Here is an 8,612-nt window from a genome sequence, read left to right on the forward strand (position 1 = left end):
GCAACTGCAGAGGAAGGTCTACCATCACCTTCTACAGCAACCAAAAACGTAACAAGCTTCTCAGAAGGTGGAAGCAAAGAAAATCCACTTTTTTTCCTCTTTTTACTTTTCTTCATGCGTCTGAGTAACGCTCCCTCACCAATGACGGACATTGACTTCCTGCTGTATTAGAAGGAAGAACACAAAAACACATTATAACCTAGGAAATTCTGCATTCACTTTCGAACATAAGAATGCCATTCAGAAATTATAGATCATATGTATGTCTCTGTCACCAAGAGCACAGAAGAAAACCAAGTTCCTTGGGAAAGACTCTGCTGCTCCGAGCCTAAGGTTTTTGTTTTTCCAATATGCCATGCAGAGAGGAATCCAGTTTTCATTAACCTCATTAAGCCAGACCCTGTCTTTTGCTTTCTGAGTGTATATTCAGTGAGGTGGGCAAATGAACAGACCCTACTTTCATCTGTTGTTCAATGTGTTTATATATGAAGCTCTCCTCACTCATTCAGCCATTGTAGTTTTGTGCGGTGCAGAAACTCATGTAGATAAACATGGGTTAGGAAACATGTCATTTGCATTAGGGTATTTGTCAGTGTGACGTGAAAACTGTTACTATGCAAGGAGGCATCAGCTGTCTGTCATCTTGCATTTCCCTTTTAGTATTTATTATTTTTTCTTGTAACGAAATATGCACTCAAATACTCAAAGTTAACAGAAGTGCAGAAAGTGGTAACTTTAGCAAACCCAGTCAGCAGTGGATTTGTCCCGCACTTGAGACTCAGTTCTTATGAGCAAGCTGACGGACCTTGGAAGATAAGGACTCCACAAAGGCAAAGACACTGTGGGGAGATTATCCTTGTGCTACCCTACTCCCACCTCTAGGTCCAGGAACGTCTCCTGAGACATCAATGGGAACTCATGAATTTGAAGGATTTTTTTAATTAACTCATTTATCTACTTGACAAAATGTACAATTTAAGTTTCTTGTGCATAAGATAGGATGTCTAGGTGCCCTGCGATGTTAAGAGGCAAAAAAAACCCAACACCTCAGAGCTCTTCAGGTAGCTCTTTCTCATTGTAAACCATGCTTGACTTCCTGATTTGTTTGAGAAAAAAGCCACTGAGTGTGCAGACATCTTTTATCCCTCTTAGCCACAATTCCTTCAGGAAATCCAGCAGCAAAGGTGGATACAATTATAGTAAATAATGTTGGATAGAACCAAGAGCAAATGAAGATAGGAGGATACAGCTCAACAAGAACAGAAGTGGTTTCTAAGGAGAGAAGGAAATTTCACTCTCAGCATGGCTATTATTCTGTCCTACACATTAATTCAGCCAAGTAGTCTCAAAGTAGCAGAATGAATTTCTATTCACCAAAGTGGCATGCACTGGAATGGCTGCCTTCATTTTAAGTTTTATCATTGTTACTTCCCTGATTCTTCAGTGAATGAGCAAGCATATGATGAATTAAACCCTGTAAGGCACTGGGTACCTGACAGCTCTCACAACTTGCACTTGAAGGCAAATATTCCAGCCTAGACCATTCAAAGCCTTACTTATTCCATTTTCAGTTTTGATTATTGGTTTCTCCAACATGAAGTGGTCCTTAAAGTCTTGAGGCTTTTCTCCATTTTTCTTTAAATCTTTACTATGTCACTGTTCTTAAGTTTCTGAGACTCTCCTGACTTCAGCACAGTCTTTCCAGTCAAAGTGTGAATAATTTCCTTTTTTCTTTCCCTACTGATGTCCTGCAAGGACTAAAGGTCCAAGTTATTGTGCTGTTGTTTATGGGCAACTCTTCTCATGCTGCTTCCCAGGTGTACAGCTGATAGAAAACTCCCTAATGAAACAAAATGAAATTGAATATAAGAAGGAAGCAGGAAGGATGAAGGAGTTTATTTCCCTACTGACAGAAGTATCCATGAGTAACTTACTTGGTGGTGACACTCCAGATGCCTTTATTTCTGTATAGGAACTCTGCATTCCCAGACCAGAAAAAATCTTCAAAGTGTAAAGGTGAATCCTGTCATGGCACCATTTAGGAGTCACTCTTTAGAATTACAGAATAGTAGAGTCCAATCCAACCATCTACATACTACCAGTATTGCCCCCTACCCACATCCCTCAGTGCCACATCTCCACATTTCTAATGAACACCTCCAAGGACAGTGAGTGACTCCACCACCTCCCTGGGCATCCTGTGTCAATGTCCCACCACTCCTTCAGAGAAGTTTTTCCTAATTTCCAACATGTGCCTCCTCTGGCACAACTCGAGGCCATTTGGCCAAATACAGCCTGAATATTTTACTTCCTAGCTCATCCGACCATAAATCATAAATCCTAGTAATGTGTCCCATATCACAGAAGAAGCAAAAATATCCCATGCTACTTTTTCTGCTCATATTTCTTGTCGCTTGTCTTACACATACATCTCCAGCTTACTGTGGCAGGAACTGTTACTTGTTATGTAGTTGTACAGCACCTAATACAATGGAATCTGAGCCCCAAACCACGCTTTCTAGGTGCTGTTGCAAGATTGATAAATAAATAACTACCATCAGCAAAACAAGCTGCTTTTAGGCAGCGTACCTCTGCAACTGAGAGCTGAATCCAGGGAAGGGCTGAGTGCCTGCAGCTCTCATTGACTCCAGCCAGGCTGCAGTAGCTCAGCAACTCTCAGCATCTCTGAGGATTTACTCTGCAGCGTGTTTGCTTTTGCCTCCAGTGCGCAATGTGAGGAAGGCAGTAGTGTGACTCTGAAAACCACAGCTCCCAGCCACTTCTCCCCTGGTGCTGAGTGAGAGAGTGAAAGCTTGCAGACCAGCCGTTACCTTTCTCATGTGGGTGTCGCAGCGGGAATAAAAGCAAAACATGGAGCTGAATTTATTTCTAGCCAACGGAAATTTCATATTGAAGGTTACAGGCGTCCTGTGCCTCTTAAAAGCAAGTAATAAAATGCTGCTCTCAATTACAAATTGTATTTACATTTTAAACCCCCATATGGGTTGGTGAAGTAGGGGGAGGTGTCACATGCATTAGCAGCAGCACTGTACCACAATTAGTTCCAATTTTTCACTCTTTGTAATAAGCAATTAATGCCTCCTCTTTGTTCTTCTTGCAAACTAACCCTGTGGCCATGACAGGTCAATAGCAGACAAGACACAACTCCTGCTTCATACCATGATTCAGTACAAGCAAAAGCATTGAGCTGACCATCTTCTCTAAAATCTCCTGTAACAGGATTCACATGTTAAGTATAAATTCAATAATGATTGACTTTTTTCTGTCACTTCTTTGGCTAAACTTTTCAAAATGTAGGGTCATTTAACAGAGAAATGCAAAAATGCCTGCAAATGTGCACAGCTTCATTTTCCTGTGCTAGAAAAGTCAAATTCCCTTCCCTATGCCCCCAAGCAGGAATAAAGGCAAAGCACTCATCATCTTAAATCACAGAGTCATAGAATGTCTTAGGTTGGAAGGAACTTTAAAGATCATCAAGTTTCAACCCCCATGCCATGGGCAAGGTTGCCACCCACCAGATCAGGTTGCCCAAGGCTCCATCCAACCTAGCCTTGAACACCTCCAGGGTTAAATGATGCACATATCTCATGGCTGGCCTGCTGCTTCTCACAGCTCAGGTGTGTCCCCCAGCATCAACTGTTCTGTGAGACCATTTTGCCAGGTGCAATTTTGAGATAGAGGTGTTCAGCATTGCCTACAGGACCTTAAATATTTACACAGATTCTCAGCACTCAAAAAAATCTGCATCAGATCACTGCTCTCACAATGTTTTTCCTCTTTAGCCAGGCTAAGCACATATGAGATTATCTCCACAGATTCGGGGGACTACTGACCATTTGACATCCCCAGCTGCCTTCTCAGCAACCTGTATTGCCAACAATGTCAAAAGGTGTTTTCACACCAGGAGCTGCTCTATAGAAATAATCAATAGGTCTCATTCAGCTTCACTGAAAATCTGAAATGGATGTGGTAGAAAAATCCCACTCTGAGGTCTGGGGGAGCTCCTGGTATGAATAGAGATGCCTCTTCTCTGTTTGTAATCAGATGTTCAATGTATGGATCCTGGCCAATTATACATTTTTGCATCTAATGATACCCACACAATGGATATAAATGGCAGTGCTGTCCTTCTTAGCTATGGAGGCAATCTGCAGTTCTGCTGAGAATAGGCAAGGTCCCTGAATGGAATAAGATCTGGAGAAAAAATTGAAAACTATGCTACAACACAGAAAACAGGGTCAGCTCCTACCCAGAGGGGCTATTGATGACAGATGGAAGTCATGGGCTTAAACTGAAACATGAGAGATTTGAAGTTAGGTAGAATCATAGAATTATAGAATCATTAAGGTGGGGAAAGACCATTAAGATCACAAAGACCAACGCCAACCCATCAGCACCATGCACACTAACCACATCCCCCAGTGCCACAAACTAGGAAAGAGTTATCAGGAAAAATTTCCATCTAGAAGAATAGAATTAAAAAAAAAAAAAAAATCCTCTTGAGGAGATGCAGCATTCAGAGGGTTTTAAGAAACATTAGCTAGTGATTTTGAGTCCAGTTATGCTTTGGTTGTAATGATGTTTGTGTCCAGGTACTGCAGAACAAGCGTGAGGCCTCGGAGGTGGAAGGTTGTTGCATGCTGCACGTAGATGAGGACCTGTGTGGTCCTTCACAGCCTTGTCTTCCCAGAATGTATCCCCAGCACAGCTGTGATGGCCACAATGGAAAAAGCTGTGCCAGGTTCCCTGCTGTGTAAATCACTTCTGCAATCATTTGGGCCATGTCAGTTTACCGTGGCTAACCTGGTTTGCTTTTATTTATAAATAATACATCTGTTGCACAGTGGTTATAAATAGTATTTCATTAATTTTATTACTTATTTAGATATTTCCCTACAGGGCTAATGCAGAGTTGCAGTTGAGTTCCTGGTTCTGCTTCTGTTCTTCCCAAAGTTGAGGCTGCAGCTGAGCTGTATGGTTTGCTTGGAGCCGAGCTCAGCGGCTCGCCTTTGGATGAAGAGCACATTTGGTGTAATTAGATTTGTGGGTTTAGGTGTTTGGAGGTTTTTTTTTTGGTTTTTTTTTTTTTTTTTAGTGTATAACAGTGCAATAAAAAGAAATGGCTGTAATTTATAGCCTAGCACTTGGCAAGCAGCTTGTCTGGTCTAGGATTTTTTTAATGGCAGAAATTTTCAATTTAGGTTAGAATTTCAAAAGAGATTAGCGCCCACAACTAAGGCAGGTGTTCGGTGCTGCCAGGGTCAGGCACTTAAAAATCATGAATCAGGCATGAAAATGCCAATATTAACCTTAAGATGATGAGAAGATATAGGCAGAAGCTCACACCTATGGTACACACGTATATCCAGGTACCTCTGAATACAGCTACTGCTTAGTTCTGCATCAAACTCACTATTTAAGGACATTTAGTCTATTATGATTTCCAGACAAAATGTAACATTTGTGACAGTGAAAATACATCCTCTAAACAGAAGTATTTTGACATTGGATTATATATCCTTAAGGTAACAAATTTAAAAATATTTTATTTACCTTAATAACAGCAGTTCTCTGTGACAACCTGGAACTAAATTGTCCTCTATGCCCCAATAGTGTGCCAATTTAGCTTATAAATTTGGATTCTTTGTTTTTTAGCATTTGAGATTTGCTTCCTTTGTGCCTTCATTTCCAAGCATTTCTCTGCAAGAACGATCTCATTCCCATTCTGAATACCACACATTCTGAGATTCCATAGCCATAACCTAGCTCCAGGGACTGCAGACTTAAGAAGAACACTAAGCATGATATGAATCGCAAAAAAAAATGAGAGAACTATGAATAAGGTGTGTTGTTTTTCCTTATGAAGAAAGGTCAGACTCTGCTTTCTTTGTAAGAGTTCAATCCTTAGGATAATGAACACCTAGACATAAAGAGAACTTCTGAGATGAGAGCTTTCTGAACCATGTAATTGCACTTTTAGGTGCTGAGAGCCTTGGCAGAGCAAATGCACGTTAGATGGTACAAATGCCAGCATTACAAATGGAAAAGTTTAGTCAAAACGAATTACATGAGTTACCGTGTACACTGCACTCTGGTGCTGTAAGTGCACACATTGGGGCATTGTGAAAGAGGGGCCCCTTTCAAACAGACGTATTGACCCAGCCTGATCCAAAGCCATCCAGAAGCAATGCAGCAGCGTGCCACAGCCTTGCATCAAGTGTAAAGGTAAGCACATGAAGAAGGCCTTGCAGGACTCGCAAGTCTTTTGAGATCATGTCTTGCATTCAGGCAGAGTGAAAAGTGCTGATTGTATCCCATTGTCCCCATGCGTAACTGCTGCAAAGACAGATTTGCACTGTTTTCTTAAAGCAGAAGTCTACTCGCCTATGTTATTGTAATCCAAAAAAGTGATGCCTTGGCGCTGAAATACAGAGAAGCAATGGCACATTAACACCATGTTACTGGAATACATCAGAGCTCTGTGCTGTGTTACTTACCACAGGGCATCTCAGTAACAACAGCACCGAAATGCTGAGTACTCCAGCTGAGGTGAAAGAAACATCTTAATGGGACACCCTGACATTTCTGCAGACCCATCTACATTCCTTCAAATCAACACAGCGATTGCCCTAGCATGAGGTCACAAAGAGCCGAGTAAAAACTTTCAATCACAAAAAAGCCCAAACCCCAAGTTAAAACATAACTCACAGGAGGATGGGAAATCATGCTGGGTGTCGAGCGAACTGCATGAACTTTGGAATCGATCAGGGGCAGTGAAAGAAGGGCAGTTCAGAGCTCTTTGGGAAAAGCCTTACCAACACTTTACTCTCATAATTTAAATCCTTAATAGTCTCTGTTGGTCACAGAGCAATTCGTTTGGAAGGATTCATGAAAAATGTCATTTGTTCTGGTTACAGGACCTGAAGCTAGCAAGGTGTGTAACTGTTTATTCAGTTCTAAAAGCAACACTGACCGTCTGTCCAGGCCTGGGACAGCTTCACCAGATCCAGCAGAAAGACTTGTGTGTACAAGAGAACTACAAATGTGAAACTGGAATATTAAAAAATGCAGAAGGGTGTCATAGAGATTCTCTTTCCAGTTCCAGTGAGAACCTGCTGTCCATACTCATTCTGCGGTATCAGCTAGAGATTTAACCTGGCACCAAAATGGTTATACAAAGCCTTTCTTTCACCTCATTCAAAGCTCAATCAATGCAAGAAGTCCATAATGGAACTAAAACATATATAGAATCATAGAATCATAGAATAGTTTGAGTTGGAAGGGACTCTTAAAGGCCATCTGGTCCCACTGCCTGCAGTGCACAGGAACACCCACAGCCCCATCAGTGCTCAGAGCTCTCCAGCCTGACCCTGGGGTCTGCAGGGATGGGCACCACTCCTCTCTGGGCAGCCACTGCCCTTACATGAAACAACTTCTTCCTTACAACCAATCAAAATCTCCCCTCTGTTAGTTGGAAACCATTTCCCTTGGTCATTGTGTAGAAACTCAAGAACCAAACATACAAGGGCCTATTCCACATTCAAGTCTTGCACTTGTACTACTAGGTAGTTCAGTTTTAATTCACATTCAAAGTGAAAGCAACAGAGATTTTCAGTGGCCTGAGTCCATCTGTCCAACAAATGTGAAATGCCCAAGGTTTCAGCAAGCCAGTAATAAATGGTGAGAATGGAATCTCTGTTCCAGAACCCAACTTCTCGTTGCTTGGTAATATTTTTTGCTACATTTTTTCATTAGTAGTTTTGTTTGAGTGCTTTGCTCAGCGCTCAGTCACAATTTGACCCTCATGATTGCGCATCAGGTGAGCAATGAAGTTTGATATCTCCTTCTAGCAAATTTGAAGCAATCTCACTCAAGCAAAATCTACAACATTGACAGCAATCTTAATGTACTTAGTAAGGATTTCATGGAAAAGTTGTGATTTCACTAAAAAGAAAAGTAGTATATTGTACTTACAGTGGTTAGTTTGCTGATGGCATGTTGCTGAAAAAGTAAGATTTTCTTCCAAGTAGAATCTAGTTACTCAGAATGCTCTCCTTTCTGGAGGAAGATGTGGGATGTTTCCATGCTAATTCAGAGATAGATTAAATTTTGTGTCAAAGCATGTAAAAAAGATTGTTCATATTTCAATGTCAATAATAAATATTGTGTCAGTTTGTGAAGAACTAAGTATAAAGCAAGCAGCAGCAAAATGGGAAAATCTTGTCATGAAACATGTAAATATTACTTTTTACTCAGCTTCTCTGATAAGTTATCAAGGAAGAGTTAGTTCAGTCATCGGTCACTTTAATAAGCAACAGGTCAGCATATGTCAGGAGATTTAGATTGGATATTAGGAGGAAATTCTTTACTCAGAAGCCACTGAGGCCCTGGCACTGCTGCCCAGAGCTGTGGGTGCCCCAAAGCTGTGCCCAAGGCCACGGATGGGTGCTGGGCAGCCTGAGCTGGTGGGGGCAGGCAGCCCACGGCAGGGTTGGGGTTTTGAGATCTTTAAGGTTCTTTCTATGAGGTCCTGAACCATTCTATGATTCTATGATTAGAAGTGCTTAAAATGCCAAAGGGAAAGCATAAAG

At 41.4% G+C, this 8,612-nt stretch overlaps 1 long non-coding RNA gene across 1 annotated transcript; it reads right to left on the reverse strand.

Moving 5' to 3' along the window:
* Positions 1 to 514: 514 nt before the first annotated feature.
* LOC146543011 (uncharacterized) lies at positions 515 to 2,960 on the reverse strand. The gene is made up of 3 exons (XR_014887581.1): positions 2,590 to 2,960; positions 1,935 to 2,023; positions 515 to 1,840 (listed from the first exon to the last, which is right to left on the reverse strand). It is a non-coding gene; the product is annotated as an uncharacterized LOC146543011 (long non-coding RNA).
* Between the last annotated feature and the right edge of the window lie 5,652 nt (positions 2,961 to 8,612).

Source organism: Meleagris gallopavo, chromosome 21 (assembly GCF_905368555.1).
Source record: "Meleagris gallopavo chromosome 21, MGAL_WU_HG_1.1, whole genome shotgun sequence".
NCBI classification, from domain to species: Eukaryota; Metazoa; Chordata; class Aves; order Galliformes; family Phasianidae; genus Meleagris; species Meleagris gallopavo.